At 35.6% G+C, this 20,358-nt stretch overlaps 1 protein-coding gene across 1 annotated transcript in view; it reads right to left on the bottom strand.

The window, feature by feature from the left end:
- LOC106054816 (uncharacterized) overlaps positions 1-12,381 on the bottom strand; it is a 90,552-nt gene extending 78,171 nt beyond the window's left edge. The window contains exon 1 of the mRNA XM_056004897.1: positions 12,228-12,381. The gene's annotated coding sequence lies outside the window, so the exon portion shown is untranslated. The remainder of the gene's footprint in view (positions 1-12,227) is intronic.
- Positions 12,382-20,358: the final 7,977 nt, after the last annotated feature.

The raw sequence follows: 20,358 nt of genomic DNA, 5'->3' as shown, positions 1-20,358 counted from the left end.
CTAGCCAAACTAGCTAACTTGCGGTCACAACGCGTTGTCACCGACATAACCCTGTTGACCGCAAGCTAAACAGCGCTTCTATTTCCCCTCTTGTTAACAGCTCTCTTTGGCGACATCCATGTGCTCTACTATTTCGGTAAGAGCGCACAGAGACAAACAAGAGCACGGCGATGACCAATCGCTTCGTCTGTCGCCCAGCCGTGTTGAAGTAAGCCGTGCTCCAGCGTGTTCTGTCGTGTCACTAATTTATCACGCTAATTATAGCTCCGGCCAGGATACAGGCTGTCTGAACATAACAAAAATAGAGAGAAACACACTCGCAGGCACTTGACATGACCTGATACACTATAGAGATGTACCTACTGAGAAAGATACATAGATTTGACTTGTCAATAAGTGGATCTGAAATGTTTTCAACTGGACTCCCCCCCCCCTTTTTTTTTTAAGCAGGGCGTTTCGTCGCAGCCTAGTTGACATGGTGGTCGTTTTTTTATATTATATATATATATTGTTACGTATTTCTGATCTTGTGGCTAGATGTACTAGTAGGCACACAAATAAAAACACTGCAAAGAACTTGACGACTAAACTCTCAGCTTCATATAACTTTAATGACTATTAACTCTAACAATTCGTCACTGTAACATGTAGCGTAGAAGACTACAATATCTGTCAGTTTACAGTTAGCTATACTTCGTTGCAATTCATCTCTTCACTTCGTTGCAATTCATCTCTTCTCAACTTGCATCGAGCCGTATTCCAATCTACTCATCTGTTCCAAGTCGTACTCAAGTCTACCGAATCAGAGCCGTACACGTCTTACATCGATTGTATAGACTGTAACGGCTCAAGTCCACAGTAGTTCGCTGTATAGACTTTAACGACAGTAGTCCGTCCACTCCAGTTAACTCAACCCTAGTCGTACACATTTCTCTTCTACTGTCTCGCACAGTAGACAACAGTAACGACGACTGTATCGACGACTCTAGACTCTACCGACGACTGACTTTTCACATTAACTCTCAAATTTATATAGAGTCATTAATCGCTTCTCTAACAATGCACAAACACTGCTAGTACCTTCTGGAATAACTCGTAAGGATACGTCACTTCCTGTTTCTGTTTATACGCGTAGATTCCAGAGAACACTCGCTGCCGTGTCATCTCGCCGGGGTCACACGTAGTGACCTCTACCTATCACTGTTCATTTGTAACAGTATATATATATATATATATATATATATATATATATATATATATATATATATATATATATATATATATATATATATATATATATATATATATATACAATCTTTATTTTCCGTAAAGAAATTTATCTTTCAATTTGTGCATTACACCAAACTAAACATTATAACTAAAGAAAACCAAAATGTTCATTCACACCAGACTCACTCATAATTTACATGTGAAAAGCTTATATCAGATTGTTTCTACTTAGTTTGTTCTCTGAAACGTTTCAACGACGATCTACATTTACTTGTTATAGAGTTGATACAATTGTCTTGATTAGACGTAGACGACTTCTTCTTAGAGTTAATGTTTTGTGACTTGCATTTCTCTGCAAAGTGGTTGATTATTTGACAGTTGAAACAAGTTTTGCCCCAAGCCGGGCACGACTGTTACATTCATGTCTGCCTCCACAAAATCTGCAGTCCTTGATACACTTTCTTTGTGGAGCTTTGAGGCTATCTGCTTCCTCAAGCTTCAGAACATAATCGGTTTGACTAGACTCTTTATTCATTTCCATGAGACTATTGGACGTTTGTTCGTAGACTAGGCAGATTTCTATAGCCTTTTCTAGTGTCAGATCTGAACACATTAGTAGCTTCTATTGTAGACGTTGATTAGCAGAAAAAAAAACTAGTTTATCTCTTATCATTCGGTCTTTGTCTTTAAAATTGCACTTCTCATCCCGTGTCCTCAAACTAGTAATAAACAAATCATATTGCTATAACTTAGCCAAATAACCTCAACGAAAGGATTATAAAATAACAAAATAGAATGTTTAATAACCAAATAGGAAACTAGATCTAGAATTACACTAATCACATCACAAGCGTCGTTTTCATCTCTAATCATCGGCCATTTTGACTTTCTCTGTTCTCTATCGTGTCCTCTGGTACACAATGTCGCGCTAAATGACAGTGCGCAATGTAGAGTCATAACACTGCCCCCTCCTTAGTTATGTTCGTCCCGAACATGACCAGATTTTCGCTAGGGTTGAAGAATTGTCAGTGCAGATGAAGTTCTGGCAAGAAAGTTATAGTCCCACTGGAGGCCAGGTCATAAACACACTGTCATTTCAAGCCATCTCCAGAAGGTAGGCCTGTCTACACATGTCCATTAACCACATTATCAGTGTCCAGTTTCCGCTGAAATTGATTCATCTTTTACTCTGCTTTGTGAAGGCAGACGTACACACGTTTGTCAAGTCCAGACCTGTTGATGGTATTTCTGGTATTTGCATTGTTCATTCGAGGTGCCGCCCGTAGAGTTCTTATTAAATTTCTGTCTGCAGTTAGTACTGGTAGCCAAACAGGAGTATTGGACACAGACCCAACGTTGTCTGATTTGGTCATGCCCATTGAAGCACTCATATCACGGACATCGAAAGCAATAGTTTCACTCTGCCTATAGGTCACTCTTCTAGTCTCTTCATCTAGCGTTTTCTTTTCGGGTCCGCGCTTATCGTTGAAAAGGTTGCCACTTTCTTTATCTTGAAAGCTAGACGCATCTGATGTGTCATTATGATCATCGACGGCGCTGCCACCACCAACACTTTCCTTGTAACTACCCGTATAGCCACAACAGTGATTCGTTGATGTTTCAATATTCGCTCTTCTAGGATGTCGCTGGCCTTCCAGTTCGATCCACTTCAGTTTGTCCCTTTTATGATACCTGTTTACTGACAGATTAGACCACTTTGGTATGGTCGTATGTTCGATTCGTTTCACCTGAATGCCTTCCACACCATCATCAAGCAATGGGAACTCTATGTGTCCATATTGTAAAGTTCCACTTCCAATGTTTAGAGATAAACCGAATTCCTGCATAAAATCCAGACCCAGGATGCAATCGTCGACAACATTGGCGATCAGAAAATCATGACTAAATGGTTGACTTCCTATTTCAAAATTAAGCCGTACCTGTCCTACTATAGGTAACAGTTCGCCACCTGCCGTTTTAAGAGTAGAGCCATTCACTCGTATTATTTCCCGAGCACCATTCAGACTGGGTCCAACTATCGACCGCGTAGCCCCTGTGTCCAAGAGGAACCTATAAGAACCAGCGCCAATCTTTCCCTGCACTCTCAAGGTTCTGCTTTGTTCTAACACTCTGAAAGGAGTCTTTATTCTCGGGGTTTCGATTTCCTGGGATGCCCGTTCTTGCTCCCTAAGCCCGTAGAATCGTAGCGGTTGACGTTCCGATGCACAGCCTTGACCTTGGAACAACATGTTACAATTCCTCCGTAAATGACCTGGAGTGTTACAATTCCAACAACGAAAAGTCTTTCTACTACGCCTTGAGGTCCGATAATGTTCCCGTTCATTTAAAGCCTTTTCCACCATTCTTCGAATCCGCCTCGGCAGATCCTCCTCTTCCGCCACATTTAACGTCCGACAATAGTGTATGCTCCTCGCTGAAACTTCGGCCGCCTCGTAGGACAGGGCATAGATGAGGGCTTCGTTGATTTTCCGTTTTCCGCTTATTCGGATGGCTTTCTTAAGTTCCGAATCTCGCACTCCATCTATGAAAGCATCTGTGACCAGAACATCCAGAAGTTCCTGTGTTGCCGATGGGTAGGCAAGACGGGCGAGACGTTCCACGTCTGCTGCTAATTCCTGTAATGTCTCTCCGTTTTTCTGTTGTCGATTCTTTAATTGCATCCTGAAAACTTCCTGCAGGTGTTCATTGCCGTATCGTAGTTCCATTGTTTTGACCATGGCATCGTAGTCTGTCCGATCCGTCATAGTCTGTAACAATTCGGCTGCCTTGCCTCTGAGTGCCAACATGAGACCAGTTGCCCTATCTGCCTTGGTAACCCATCTGTTGACTTGCGCCGCCGCCTCGAATTGTAATCGATACGCCGACCAAGACACAGAGCCGTCAAACACCGGTGGTTTAATCTTCCCCGTCATTTCAGTCACAGTGGCTCCCACATCTTGTTTCTTTTCCAGCTCCGCCTTCATTTCATTTCGTAATTGTTGAATTTTAGAATCAACATCTCCCACCATTTGGGACCTTAATTCAGCGACCTCATTTCTTAATTGTTGTTTGAAACTGTCTATGCCATTTTTCAATTCGGTCACAAATGATTTTATAGAGCCCAGTTCATTACCCATTTCTTTTTTAAGTTCATCCTTTAATGATTTCATGTCTTCTTTCATCGAGTTCCCTATGTCAGTATTTGTTTTGCCTTGTTCTTGCATCATGTTCCAAAGCTCCATCATAGTCGGTTCTATTTCAAACTCATAGGTCTCCGGGTCCTGTTCTTCCTCTATCATGCTTTGCCTAAGACGCTCCATAAGTGCCTCCTTGTTGCCGCTCACCTTCAGCTCTCTACCTCTGAGTTCCTGCCTAAGTTCCTGTAATGACAGTTGACTAAGTGTTTTCTTAGACGCCATCTAGTATTAAAACGTTGATCAACTAAAAACAGAACTTATGTTGATTTACCCGAAAATGGACTCGTTCAATGTCCCATACATAGATCTAGACCATCTTCTCCCCTTTCGTTGAGGATCCCACTATCTGACACCAATTGCTATAACTTAGCCAAATAACCTCAACGAAAGGATTATAAAATAACAAAATAGAATGTTTAATAACCAAATAGGAAACTAGATCTAGAATTACACTAATCACATCACAAGCGTCGTTTTCATCTCTAATCATCGGCCATCTTGACTTTCTCTCCTCTCTATCGTGTCCTCTGGTACACAATGTCGCGCTAAATGACAGTGCGCAATGTAGAGTCATAACAATATGAAGAGATAAGAGTCATATTCCAGAACCTATAAGCTTCAAGTACTTCGTTCTTCTTTGGATGACAGTATTCATGTAGCTTCTGTAACACTATGTCTGGATCATTGCTATCTTCATTGTCTTCATAAATAAAATGATCACATACTTCTTGAACCTGGACTCCTGCACAATGAAGGATTATGGCCTTTCTTTGACTTTTCCGTTTCTTGTCGGCGCCTGACGCTAGGAGGTAAATCTGCATCTGTCTTCGCCATCGAAGAAAATTTTCACTGACATTACCATCTATCACGTTTAATTCTGTTGGTCGCTTAAGTTCAACTTCTGCCATTTTCAATGCAAACTTTACAATAGTATATTTACTATCTAGACTAGACTTAACTAGATCTAGAACACCGTTACTGAATAACCCCGAGCCTCTCTAGACTCTAGATCTACACTTTAGATCTATTTGTTTTTAACTTAATTTAACTAGATTTATATCACTGATATAAATCTAACTATATCTCTAGTCACCGCTGCGACCATGTCAATTTACTCATAAATACAAGTAGAAATAGATAAACGACAAGGCCGATATACAAAACACACACACACACAGGCTTTATTCCTTCATATTAGATAAGGAAAAGAAACACACACTTCCTAATCCGCTAAGGGAACTTATCCTCACACAACATTACATCATATATCAACAATATTAATACTTAAAATGTTGCAGATGTGAGAGTGATAAAACATTGCCAAGGCCTTTTCACTAACATTAAATGAGGACAATTTTCTCAGTAATCGTAATCTTTGCTGAACTTTTTTTGCTGATATAATCAGTATTTGCAGTAAAATTTAGTTTATTGTCTAGGAAAGTACCAAGATATTTAAAAGTTTGCAATATTTCAATAGTCTCTCAAGCTACAGAAACAATATCATTTTCCTTCTTTTCCCTACGAAAATCGATTATCATTTCTATGGGTTGTTTTTGACATGTAATAATACAAAATTATGTGTACAGTATTTTTCAATGTGTTCTATTTCTCTGAAATACTCATTTACGTCTGAGTTCTCTGAGAGCAGGGCAAGAAAAGCCGCATCATCAACGAATTTTGTGAAGGAGCAAAAAGATTTATCGGATTGAAAATCATTGGTGTACAAAATGAACCACAATGGCGATTTCACAGTCCCCTGGGGTGCCCCTGTGTTAACAATGCGTGCATTTGATATTACATTCTTTACTTTAACCCTCTGAGGTCTCTGAGTGAAAAACTCATTAGCCATAGTATTATATATGGACTAATCTTCAACGCTGTCATTTTTTCAATAAGTAAATGAAGTTGTATGGTATTAAAAGCTGATAAGAAATCAATATAGAACAATCTTGCATAAGTGTTTGGTAAGTCCAGATGTTTGTAGACTCAATTTAAAATATTTAGGATGGCATCGTCTACACCTTTACCCTTTTGGTAAGCAAATTGTAAAGGGTCCAACTTACTACAAAGATCATTCAGAAGAAACATTTCAACCAGTTTTTCTAAACATTTAGACACAATGGAAGTAAGTGAAACAAATCTATAGTCATTCATTTCCTTTAGTTTGGAAACCTTTGGCACAGGTGCAATTATGGACGACTTCCACACAGATGGTATCTCATGATTTAGTAATGAAGTGGAAAAAATCTTTAGGAAAGATTCAACACATTCGGCACATTCTTTTAAGATTTGCCCTTTTATTCCATCATATATATATATATATATATATATATATATATATATATTAGAACTGACGTTGACAACAGAAATACCTATTTTCGATGATTTTAGGCAGGGAAAAGGGGGGGGGGCGTTGTGACGCAGAGATAATATCGTGTACATATAACAATATATGTTTATATCATTATGTCAATCAAAAAGAATAATACATATTTTGTATGTGTGTTTCTGTTTAAAAGTATTTTCTGTTCGTCCCATTAGACTTGGCATTGAAGTTTGTTGAATAATTATTGTTGTCAATATGTCACGAACATCACAATATTTGTGTGTGTGTCTTAATATTGTCCTAATGTTATGGAGTGTGTGTGTGTATGTTTTTTTTTTCATAGGTGATATGGAAAGGGAGTATTTATTGTTAGCTGTCAACAGAGAGAGCATTTATTGAACGTTAATCTTGTGGATTGATGCAAGATAAACGAGGCTGTCCCAAGCTGTGTTATCTACGCACGACGACCCCAGGATGCCAGTGTGTAAAGACGCGTTTTTATATTGTGAATTAGATTTATTTGAAAATAAAAGTTTATTGCATTTCATCTCAAGTTGATTTAGTCTATAAAGTAATAAAAAGTTATATTTACCGGTAGTTTTGTTCACAAAAGAAACTTTTCAAGTTTTTGAAGTTAGAATATAATACGCCTACATCGGTTTAGTTGTTAACCAGCAGTTTGGTACTACAAGTCAACGACATTATGTCTTTCAAAATAAATAATACATTTGTTATAATTGTCAAACCTTTAATTAAACTTTAATATATATTATATATCAACGCTTCTCGTCTGAACGTTATCATTTTTCAAATTTAAAATTAAATAAATTTAAATTTGGCTGGCGATCTAGATCTAGAAAATCGGTTTTGAAAGGACTTTCGCGTTCTTGAAAGGACTATCGCTTTCGGGAGTTTCCGCATGTACGCTGTTATTAATTCAGGAGTTTAATAAATTAATGTTTAGGAAAATTTTGCCATCGTCTTTTAAGTCTAGATCTAAATGTTTATCGTTGGAATATTATAGAGCGTACTAGATCTATACATTCCCTTAACCTGGATTTTTTCTCGATGAGCAGGGGGAGGGGGTAAAAAAATGTTCCAGTGTTGTTGTTTTTTTTAACTCTTTCTCATTGTTGACGTGACCTCATTACATTAAATTAATGTTTAATATTATAAACTTTACTTTGTGTTCCAATAAAATAGCACGCATTCCCCTTTCATTCTAGACCAAATAAAACATTTTCTGATAACAAACGACAAGCTTAATCCTAACAGGGGAGTGAAATAGTCATGTGCAGAATGTAGAGTTCCGTCGAAACGTGGACAAATAACTAGGCCTACCAGAGAAAGAGAGAGTTAAACTAACATTCGTTAATTTGTGTGAGAAAACAATCACTCTATAAGTTGCATAAAGAAGTTATTGTCTTTTTTTTTTTTTTAAAGTATTTTTTAATGTTTATCTTGTTTTTTTTTTTAAATTGTTATTCGAGGATAAATGTTGCAGAAAACTGAATTAGAATGATTTGAAACTTTTTTTTGTCGCGCATAAATGTTTTTTACAGTCAAAATTAAATATAATTTGTAAATTTAAAGATAACAATTCATTTGTATTTGTAATTTAATTATAATTATATTTACTTTAAAGGAAAAATGTATATTATCATTAGACAAAATCTAATTACATATTGATTCGTGATTAAACATAAATTTTTGGCAAGACATTTAATATATATGCATTATGATTACGATTTTATAACATAGCAAAAGGGTTCTTTCTGTGGTGATTAAAAATTGTGTTTATAATTAATAATATGACACTGTTATATTGTTTAAGTTATTGAAGAGAAATAGTTTCATTATGGACAAACATTAGATTTTGATCTCTAACAAAAGAAAGTTAAGAGAAGAAAATATAATGCATATTTTTTTTAGCGATATGGTTCTACATCAATAGATGAAGCAGTAATTGAAAAACCCCATTGCGTAATTTAAACCCACTTAAGTTTTATGAAGCCGAAAAAAACTTTACGGTATCTTATCTTCTTATCTTATATAATACAGACGTTACTTTAAAAAAAGATGATTACGTCCTACGCGTTATGCATTTAGTCATGCAAATTAACCATTGACCTAAATTCTGCCAAGTCACTGGTTTTCCTGGCTAGCTCTAATAGCACTAGGGAAGAAGGAGCATTTGTACAAATTTGTCCTAGCATATGGAACGAGAAATGTGCCTTTATCATTGTGTCTTTCTGAGTATTTTAAGCGGCCACCCAAAGGGGAAAAGACGCTTTTAGTTTTATGTGGCTTGTCTGTCCATCCGTCCCGTTTAGATCACAGAAACTGCAAGAGAAAATGAAAATCGGACATCATAATATTTCAGGTCATTCAAAGTCCTGATGCAAAGGCTACTTTTTTTCTTTTCCGAAATTGAACCATCTATTTTTTTTTTTAAATTATATATGCAAGCAGATTTTTCAAAAAATTACACCAATTTAAATAAAAAATTAAGGGGAGGTGAGTCTTTTAAAAAGGTCACAGACTTCTTCATTAACAAATCAAGCTTCATTTATAGATTCGCACATTGGTACAAAAATTGGCTCACAATGGAAAAAGTATCAATGGATCATTATAAAATATATTTTCCATTTATTAACTAACTCATGAAATAGAATAGTGATTCAAATATTTTTTTTTTATTTAATACGAACTTCGTTTCAATTGTAAGTTTAAAAAAAAAACGAACTACTTTTATAGTGCGCAGTTTTCACATAGTTTTCACAATAAATACAGTCCAGATGTAGATCTAGATTTAGATTTAATTGTATTAAACAATTTGAACAAAATATACATTTATAATCCATTAAGAAAATAGTTTATCTTCTAACAGCTTAGGGATGCAGATTTATTTATTATGTAGTAGTATCACATCAAGAAGTGAATCTGATGCAAACAGCATAAGTGCTCTATAACCCAGTAGTAGGCCTACTATTCCTGATCATAATATTGACCTAGATCTAGCTCTAGTAGATCTAGATTCTATTTCTAGATTTCTAGATCTAGTCAAGATTCTAGTCTAGATTAGGCTATAGATTTAGTTCTGAATCTTTATCTGGAGTCTATTTAGTCTAGACCTAAACCTAGCCTAGATCTAGCTTCTAGACTTAGTTTAGATTCTAGATCGAGATCTAGATAGAGTAGATCTAGTGTAGATCAAGAATCTAGTTTTAACCTATTAATGCAGTTTGGTAAATCATTTATGTAAATTAAAAATAGTAGTGGACCTAAGACTGTTCCTTGAGGTACGCCTGTTACTGGTGCTGATTTAGAGCCATTTATTATTGTTTTTGATGTGAGCTATCCACTGATGCAATGGACCATCAATGCCAAAATATTTTAATTTTGTAAGCAAACTATGGTGGTGAACTTTGTCAAAAGCCTTGGATAAATCTAATAAGATAGCATCTATTTGCTCACTATTATCTAAACCTTTTGAAAAAATCATCAATTCGTCCTATTAGTTGTGTTTAATATGATCAATATTTCCTAGTATGGAATAAGGACACATCATTTCCTTATTATAGCAAGCATTCGAGATCTGCTGATACGGATACCAAGCATTATAGAGTTAAGGTTAGGTATAGAAATGAAGGGTGACTTGAAAGACCAGTTTATCTTTTGGTAACCTCTTGAAACGACTACGATATCACGTGATGTATAAGAGAAACTTGGTTATCTTTTGAATTTATTTATAGCCATATAAGACCCGCAGCCTGCGGACTTTAGTTTGGGTATTGAAGTTAGATCTTTGTCAGACATGGAAAATGTGCCCTTCACATTTTGTTAAAATGTTGCCTCGAAAATAATAGTAGTGTGAAAATGGATTTACCCGTTCAGCTGATATATTCATATCTAATATCAAATAATGTGAAAACGGGTTTACCCCATTGGATAAAAAGTTTCGTACTTTAATAGAGATATAATTAGGTACTTTTGTCTATTTTTAGGGCCCTTCGCTTGTGGGAGGGACACACTGCCGTCTCCGCCATGATATAAGGAACAATTATGCAAAGTTTCATCAAGATTGGTCATACGGTTTTGATTTTTTCGGGACATACATACATACATACATACATAAGTATGCCTTACTTTCTGCTATATATATATATATTTATAAAATGTGTATCTGCATACATGGTGCTGCAAGGTTTCTATCATGCTGTTGTGGATTCTAACAATTGGTACAGAATGAGTCATCAAAAGTCATCTGCACTCACTGTAGGATTCAATGACGAACATTAGTAACGAAGAAACTGCTACAAGAATTACAAGAAGCAATGCAAAACGTCACTGCAGGGATCAAATGCAACATGCCCCGATTTGTTTGAAAAAAATCATATCCTTCCAAATGTAACTTCAGCTTTGGCAAATAAAATTTGATGAAAATAAATAACAATAAAATAATCTATTTAAGACAACACTCGTTACTCAAACGACCAAATTAGTTGGTATAATATAGGCTACTGAAAAAATATATCCACAAAACCGTCATAACACTCAATTGTTTATTTTGGTGTGATGGAGTTCAACTATCGACCTTTCACGACTAAAATGTATGAGCCTGTTCACACCAGATGTTTCATCAATCAAAAAGATAATAATAAACAATGAACTCTTGATGATGTTAGTGTTTTTTGCTTTGATTTAAAATTATTGATTTTTAATAGAATATAGAGAATGAACTCCTTCTCTCCTAATTAACTATACCACCGTTTATTTGACCCCATTAAATTAAATTAATTTTTGGTTTTAGAAAGTATAATTTGTGTTATATAAAATGGCATGCATTCTCCTCTTATTCTATACCAAAAGTAACGTTTTCTGATTGCAAAATGTTATTGAAGTTGAATCATAACAGGGTAGACTGTACAAATGTGAAAAATGAACAATTCTGTTTGAACGTGGAAAAATAATTAGGAAGAAAAATAGTTTTTTTTTTTTTTACAGAAAGCTCTTTTTACAAAGCTTATATCACTTCAATCCGTCTGGTATAAGTTTTGCACACGGTATTTCTTCCCATTCTCGGATCAAGTTGAAACATTGCACAATTATTCATCGTCCCTAACAAATCATGAATTTAAAAAAAAAAAAATCAATTAGTGGTAATTAATTAACTTTGTTTGACATATAAAAGGAATTAAATCGTACAGTATTGAGAGATGTTGCTGTTAATGTTTTGCTTGTTTTTTTTTATATAAATCTACGTGTTTGTTGTTTCTAATTAATTAATTAATTAATTTTTACTTAATGAGTAATTAGAAAGTGCTACTTTGACGTTCAAACACACTAAGCTTCAGATTTCATTAAAAACAATGCGTTCACATTTAATCGTTTGTTGTCAAAACTTCAGATTATACCCCCACATAAAAAAAAACAACTAAATAAACAACAACAAAAAAAAAACAGTAACTTACCGAATGAATTAAATCAATCCGAAATAAGATATAGATAAAAGCGAGAGAACATAACCTTAGATCCAATGAGATCAATAAACATGCACTATCCAAACTTATGACCGGATGTTGTACAAACAATTTCTTTTCACTGCCCAAAAAAAAGTAATAGTTGCCTCCCTTATACGTCTCTTTCTCTCCCTTTCGGTCTCTCTCTCTCTCTTTCTCTCTCTCTCTCTCTCTCTCTTTATCTCTCACTTGTATATTGGTATTAAACTTTTATCTCTCTCTTCTTAAGCCTACTTACTCGCCATGTTTTAAAACGAGGGTTGCTTCATGAACTGAAGAAAATAAAAATGGTATAATTTTGTTTTTTTATTGTGCTTGACTTGATGTCGGACAACTTCTTACCCCAGAAGGAGAATTGCTTTTGTAATTAATTAGATATAAGTTAATATAGGTCGTTTTTTTTGGGTTGCACATCCAGGGCCTACTAACCCTTTTAGGAATATAACTTAGTACAAAACTCTTGTGAAGCTTGAAAAATTATTTTTAAACAAAACAAACATAACATTTATTGACAAGTATATGCAGCTTTCAATATTACAAGGTCTGCGGGCCTCGCAAAGACCTTCCTTCAGGGAACAGATCCAGGAAAAAGAAGGAGGCCGACAGAGAAAGCGATGGGAAGACAAAATAAAAGCATCTACGGGCCTGACATTGAGGTTCTATTCAAGGCATAAGACAGAGAGGTATGAAGAAAGATGGTCGACGAATCTTGCGTGGTGCCCCAACGTTCCAACAGGCTAAGGGACAGGTTCAAGGTGAGGTGATATACAGCTTTCAATTTCAGGGAAAATATACACAGCAGTACATATAAAATAAGATGTCGAACGATTTACAATATTTTACAAAGCTTATGGATTAAATCAACTCACTCTTTCTGTCTGTCTGTTTGTCTGGATAAAGCTGAAATTGTCCACACTTATTTCTTTTACCTGACAACACAAGAATCAATTTTAAACAAGGTTATAAAGATAGTTTGTGTGGAAACACAAACTCAAAATCGGCCCCCGAAATAATCCACTCAGGCAGGTAAAAAGGCTTCGATTTTTTTCAGAAAGAATATTAGATTGAAATTCTATCAAAGGGAAATGACAGAGAAAATGGAGAAAGAAGGTTGACAGATCTTGTCCAGCAGACCAAGGAATAGGTGAAAGTGAAGGAGAAGGGAACCTGGCCTAACTAATATCATATAATGATTATAATTGATTTAATTATTTTGTAAAGGGCCAATCTCTTATTCAAACCCTCATAAAAAATATAAAAAAAAACCCCACATTTTCGTAAAATAAAAAATCTACCCTTCCTTTAGTTCAGTGTTCCACGACATTCTCGGTACTCTGCAGTTCACGCGATAATATGAAACACTACTTATTAATTGTTGTTTTAAATTATATTCTAATTAAAATCATACTGAATAGATTTTTTTCTTTAAAAAATAAAAGTAAACATTTTTTTGTAAATATAGTAATTTATATGACAAAACTTATTTAACTTAGCAATACAATAATTTAATCAAAAATAAAATTTGACAAACAATCTAAAACCGTTCGCATAAATGTAATAAAAATATGGTAGATATCCCTTACTAAATGGCCTCCCATGTTTGTTACTATTAATAGTGAATAGTTTTAGAAATGGTGTATTTTTATAAAAAAACTGCTTGCATAGTTGATTCTAAAAAAATAAATTTTTCGCTTTCAGAAAAGAAAAAAGTAGCCGCTGCATCAGAACTTTGAATGGTCTAAAATATCATAATGTTGGATTTTTAAATATTTTTACTAGTTTACGAGATCTAAACGGGACGGACGGACAGACAGACCCCACAAAACCAATAGCGTCTATTCCCATTTCGGGGGCCGCTAAAAATTAACCAATTAGTTAATTAACTATTGGTAATAAATTACCATGTTTGTTATCTCAAACAAGGGAGAGAAATAGTACTTGACTGAAGTGGTATACGCTGAATTAGTCCCCTTTCCAAGTTAGAGAAATAGTACTTGACTGAAGTGGTGGTCTAAGCTGAATTATTCCCCTTTACAAATTGTCGACCGTGACTTATTACAAATTTAATTACATGACTGATCCAAATTAATTGATACAGTTTCTTTTCATCCACCGTTCACCCCCTTTTTATAAACTTACCTACATCCAACCAAATTTAAGGCTACATCAGAAAACCTCAAACCGTTTCGATCACGCACACACTCCATAACAATCAAACCATTGTAAAGAAAAACAAGAACAAAAAAAAAAAGATTTCAAACAGCGCATATGTTTTTACGAAAACTCAGAAGCGCCCCCAACAAGTACGCCCATAAGTCCGCTGTTTGGTAACCAAGGCAGATACAAATTTCAGGGTGCAATATTTTGAGCTTGAATATCAGAAATTTTAAACTACAAACTACCAACAGCCACAACGTTAGCCCCTTGATACTAAACAATGTATTGGCAAGACGCGTATCTGTCTCTGATTACTGGCCCCTGGAAGCAGCCCTATGTTTTAAGGTCAAGGTCCTATTTCTCAACAATAATGGCTGCAAACATGACATAGACTATTTAAAAAGAGATGACCTAGATCAGCGTGCATTATCTCTCGAATTACTCAAGGTACACATTACTTGATTCAATGAAAAGATTTGTATTTTAAATGTCAATATTCAGACAAAAGTCGATTTATTATTTAAAAATTGAAAAAAAGGTCTCATATATAAGGGAAAGAACTGCACATTTACTGCAACATATATCTATATTGCAAGATTTATTGCCTTTTTTCTATAACAAAAAAGCTTTACTATTATTAATTAATTGGTTAAGTTTTCATTGATATTTATGTTTTCATCGACATTGAATAACTGTACAAAGTTTCAACTTAATCAGAGCATAGGAAGTGCGTGACAAAAATCGTGTTAAGGAATCCTGCTGGACACACAGACGGAGTAAGTTAATAAGCTTTATAAATATAACAGGTGAATACAACTAAGACATTTTTCTGAGGTTTCATGTAGTACACAAAAATCATATTAAATTAATCCATATCGGATTGAATAGGCCTACTTCTTCCAGCCCTTTAAGATAAATATTTATCAAATAAAACGATCTAAAGTGGAAGGCCTAGTTGAATTACATGTTTTGTTGAGTCCATGTTTGTCACAGACAAATAACGCGGTAGCCACAAACTCAGACATGAGAGATAACATAAGCAAACATTTTTGAACCGTGGCCAGATTTTTTTTACATTAGACCAAATCTAAGTTCTGGAAAAGACTATAGTTACTAGATGACAACATCGAAAATCAAACGACAAATGACTGGAAGATTAAGAACTACACATATTTCAGAAAATTAAAAGAACTTCGCTTTGATTCAACGACTGTTACCCAATACTAACAGATAGGACTTCAATTATCATGTAGGTTATGGGTCATTCAGGTTATCTTTTGAATCACTCCTACGATCACTAACTGTATAAACACTTAATACAACCAACCGAACCAATCACACAAACTTTAGATAAGAAAATGGAAGCGGAAAAAAATAGTAACGGTTTTTTTACAAGGCAAGGTTTAACGATCTGCAAAGGTTCTCAAATTAACAACCACGAATGAATCAACAACAGCAAAACAAGCAAAATAGAATCATCTGTTTATAATATATTAACCGCGACACGCGGTTTTGTTTTGGAAACAATTAAACGAAATAATAATGTTATAAGAAAGCGAATGCGTGAATGTAAAAATAGAGAATGTAAATATGGAGCTATGTCCAATCATAATGTAGCCTGTCCAATCATAGTGTGTTTACTTCGGAAGGAGGGTTATTGAGTCGGCGTGCATGCGTGCATGAGTTAATAATCTTAGACAACGAATAACGTAATCCAGTGGTGCACAAGTTGAGTTAATAATCTTAGACAACGAATAACGTAATCCAGTGGTGCACAAGCTGAGTTAATAATCTTAGACAACGAATAACGTAATCCAGTGGTGCACAAGTTGAGTTAATAATCTTAACAAGGGAATAACGTAATCCAGTGGTGCACAAGTTGAGTTAATAATCTTAACAAGGGAATAACGTAATCCAGTGGTGCACAAGTTGAGTTAATAATCTTAACAAGGGAATAACGTAATCCAGTGGTGCACAAGTTGAGTTAATAATCTTAACAAGGGAATAACGTAATCCAGTGGTGCACAAGTTGAGTTAATAATCTTAACAAGGGAATAACGTAATCCAGTGGTGCACAAGTTGAGTTAATAATCTTAACAAGGGAATAACGTAATCTAGTGGTGCACAACGTTTTCGGCCTAAGAGTCTTATACATTTCCGACAAGTGAGTCATGGACCGCATCCCAGCCAAAAGAATCTATACGGCTTTATTATGTTCTGTGAGCAGAATTTGCTAGAGTGGGATAGCACCGCACCACATGCGGATATGGCGCACGGGCCGTAGGTTGAGAACCTCTGACGACGCCTAATCTTTTGCATTCTGTCTTTACACTTCTATCCACCCCCTATTCCGTCTGTTATCTATTAAATATGCTATCTTCCCGACATCCCTTGCTCATAAGATTAGAAAGTATCTTTCCGGTCAATCAGTAGTTTTTCCAGTATATGTAAAAGGTTGCCTGATTAGGCAAGAAAATTAACGTCAGCTTCTCGTAAGATGAAATATTTCTAATGAACGCCAACAGGTTGTATAATACGATATCATTAGAGCGTAGAACTCTTCAGAAAATCAAAGCCAGACTTTTATTTGGTGGAAGCTAGTGAGAATGGATCAAGTCCTAGTGCTACGATAGCTGGGACCATTTTAGCACGGGACGGGAAGTCTGGAAGGTTCTCAAACGCCCTAAAAGGAAGGACGAATGGTGGTAGACAGAAAGAATCAAGCAATTTGGCACGTTTTCTCACGGGACACTGTCCGATAGAAGCCTGCTTGGCTATGATCCGGGAGAATCACGATCCCAGATGTCGACATTGTCACACGTAAGGCGAGACAGTAGAACACATCCTCTACGATTGCAGGGTGCTCAGAGACACAAACGAAGATACTTGTCTTAAAACAGAACTTGTGCATGCGGGGGTTGTGCCCAGTACGGAGATAGGCTAATCCTACAGAATGCTGCCATATACCTGGACCGTGCTATAAGGGATTAATCTCAGCACGGAGCCATTGCATAGAGGTTTAAAAATGGTGGAAGTTAGTCTTACAGTAGAATTCAGTTGACCTTACATGAAATAATGGTTTGGGATGTGTATGTGATAAAGATTACGAGGCTATGGTAGTGTGACAAAGATTATGAGGATATGGTCATTTGATAAAGATTTCCGACACTCATGTCGCGGGCCACATGATCGAAAATGTACAAGAACAAAATGAAATTGAAACAATTTAACAGATACTTGTGGATCTAGTACTTGCAATCGGATATTGAACATTCATCTTTTTTTTTAAGCATCAGAAACTGTCATCATTTGTGTTTTAAAATGTGAGCAATATTGTAGGTAGCTTTACCAACGACTCATTTTCATGTCTCTTTTTTTGGTAAATATCGATCCTCCAATCTCTAGGCGCAGCTCAACAATACCTATCATGTTCCACAAAACAGTAAAGATCCGTTCACTTTTCCAGGTAGATTGTTTGGCTCTCCCATTTCACAAATCTACACATTTTAAATGGCATCGAACCAATTTTATTTGAGAAAAGAGCCTTATGTAGGTAAATATACTTTTTCAACCTTTTTTATTTTTGGTTTGGGGGGGAGGGGGAAGGATTAAAAACGTCTCTGGCCCGCGGGCCGTATTTTGGGCACCATTGGGGTAGATGATGTAAGGTCATCTGTTTCTAAGGCCTACGGTTAACGAAGGTGTGATGTGGTCAGAACAACGACCAATCTCATTTACCCAACTAAAGTCAGGTACCCATGTAATCACGAAATTTAAAGTCTCTGTGACTCATTCCTTACCAAGATTCGAATGAGAGACCCATCGGTTCGGGAGTCTTTGCTTTGGAACTCAACCACCACGCCTCTCGCAAGTATTTCAAGACACAATAAATGATGTGACAATAAATGATGTAACAATAAATGATGTAACATGAAGTCAATGATTCAATGCTTCCAGGTTTGAGGATTGTGCATTTATATCTATATATCTATAATAGAACAATGGCCTATGTAGCTAAAATAATTTATAGGCCTATATATATATATATATATATATATATATATATATATATATATATATATATATAGTGCTTTTTTGTGCGTACTGGCACCATTTCAATGTGGGGTAAAAACTATTACTTTTCTTGTATTTTAAAGTCTATTATTAATTTATTAGTAGCTAAAAGTTAGGCAATCCATCACTGAGTACCAGGACCTATATTTTTTTAAAAAGCAATATATATATATAATATATACTAGCATCGGCTAGCCGGATATTACCCGTGGCCTATGGGCCCTAGTTTGGGTATTACAAATCTAAATCTAGTGGATTGGATTTAGATCTATGTCTGCACCCGGGACATGGTGCCCAAGATCTGAGGCAATCATGGCCCGTCGGCGTACGGACGTTCCCTGCTGCAAAAAAACAAACCCCTAGGTTAATATCCGTATTGCCGCTTGTGTGTGTGTGTGTGTGCTTGCGTGTGTGTTTATACGTAATTAATTTTCATTACATTCTGACCCTTTATTCTTTCGGACTTTTTTTGTACCCTAGAAAAGACTCTTCCTTATAGAATTACAGAAGAAGTCTGTGATGCATCCTCTGAATTCTCATATTTAAAGAGTGGCGTATTTTTATATTGGAAAATACTGCTGAAAAAATGTATTTTAAAATCAAACCTTTTCATTTTATTGAGATAAAATAAAAGTAGACAGTTACTCCAGAAATGTGCAAGATCTAAATTATTATGACATATTTTTTTTAAATATCTTTTCTTGTTTTGTCTATTTTAACGGAACGGACGTACGGACAGACTGACAGATAAGACCACAAAAAAAAAAAAAAGTAATAGTGACTTTTTCCCTTTAGGTTGCCGCTAAGAAAAATGTGAATTTACGACATTACATCTACGATGCTCCATATATCAATTAATCCCTATGGGAATCCATGCTAAATAATAATTAAAGACGACACATTGAGTACCATTCTACTTCACATGACACTGTTGACATCGCCAAATAGTGTGCATTGTATTAATGAATTTCAAAATGATTCTCTTGGATGTCAACACTAATGTGCCCTGAAAATATGTTAATCTTGTAAAGAATGCAGGCAGAATTAGAGGTAGGTCTAGTAGTCACTAGCTGTACCGCACAGACTAGGATGAAATTAACATAACACGTAGCTTTATCGAATCTCCATAAAGTCAGCGGTGTAGACCTGTACATTGTTCTCCCGCCCCACCCAATTTTAAGAATATTACGTAGTCCCAGTGGAGTAACTAGAGTTTGGGGGCCTGGTAAGCTTGGCCTCTATAGAGGCTCCTGCTTTTCGACATTTGACATCATGACATGAGATAGTCTCTGATAGTGGCGTGATATTTAATAACTGATGTAAAAAAAAATTCGAACACTCATTTGGGGGAATTCAAGTGGGGGCCCGGACCAGGGGCGGACTGGGTATCTAAATCGGCCAGGGCATTACCATATAAACCGGCCCACAAATGGCATGTCATATATTTCGGTGTGTGTGTCTGTGGGGGGTGTTAAACCCACTCCGCAATATATATATATATATATATATATATATATATATATATATATATATATATATATATATATTATAAAGTAGAATGTGAGGGGTATGTATGTATGTATGTATGTATGTATGTATGTTACTTATAGACATCAAAACCGCTTGACCAATCTTGATAAAACTAGGCAGGAATGTTCCTTGGGTACCAACTTAGACCTTAGTGAATGTATTGTAGCCCTAAAACAAATGTAAGACCCTCAAAAAAAATAAAGTTGTCCGACTCTATTACAGCTATAGTATTTTATGGATCTAGGCCATGTCTACAATGTTGACATTAGAAAAGATAGAAAGGATTTAGACCTAGATCTAATTTTAAGAAATACACTTTGCG

This window comes from Biomphalaria glabrata, chromosome 11 (genome assembly GCF_947242115.1).
Source record: "Biomphalaria glabrata chromosome 11, xgBioGlab47.1, whole genome shotgun sequence".
NCBI lineage: Eukaryota > Metazoa > Mollusca > Gastropoda > Planorbidae > Biomphalaria > Biomphalaria glabrata.
This window is presented reverse-complemented; position numbering and strand designations above follow the sequence as displayed.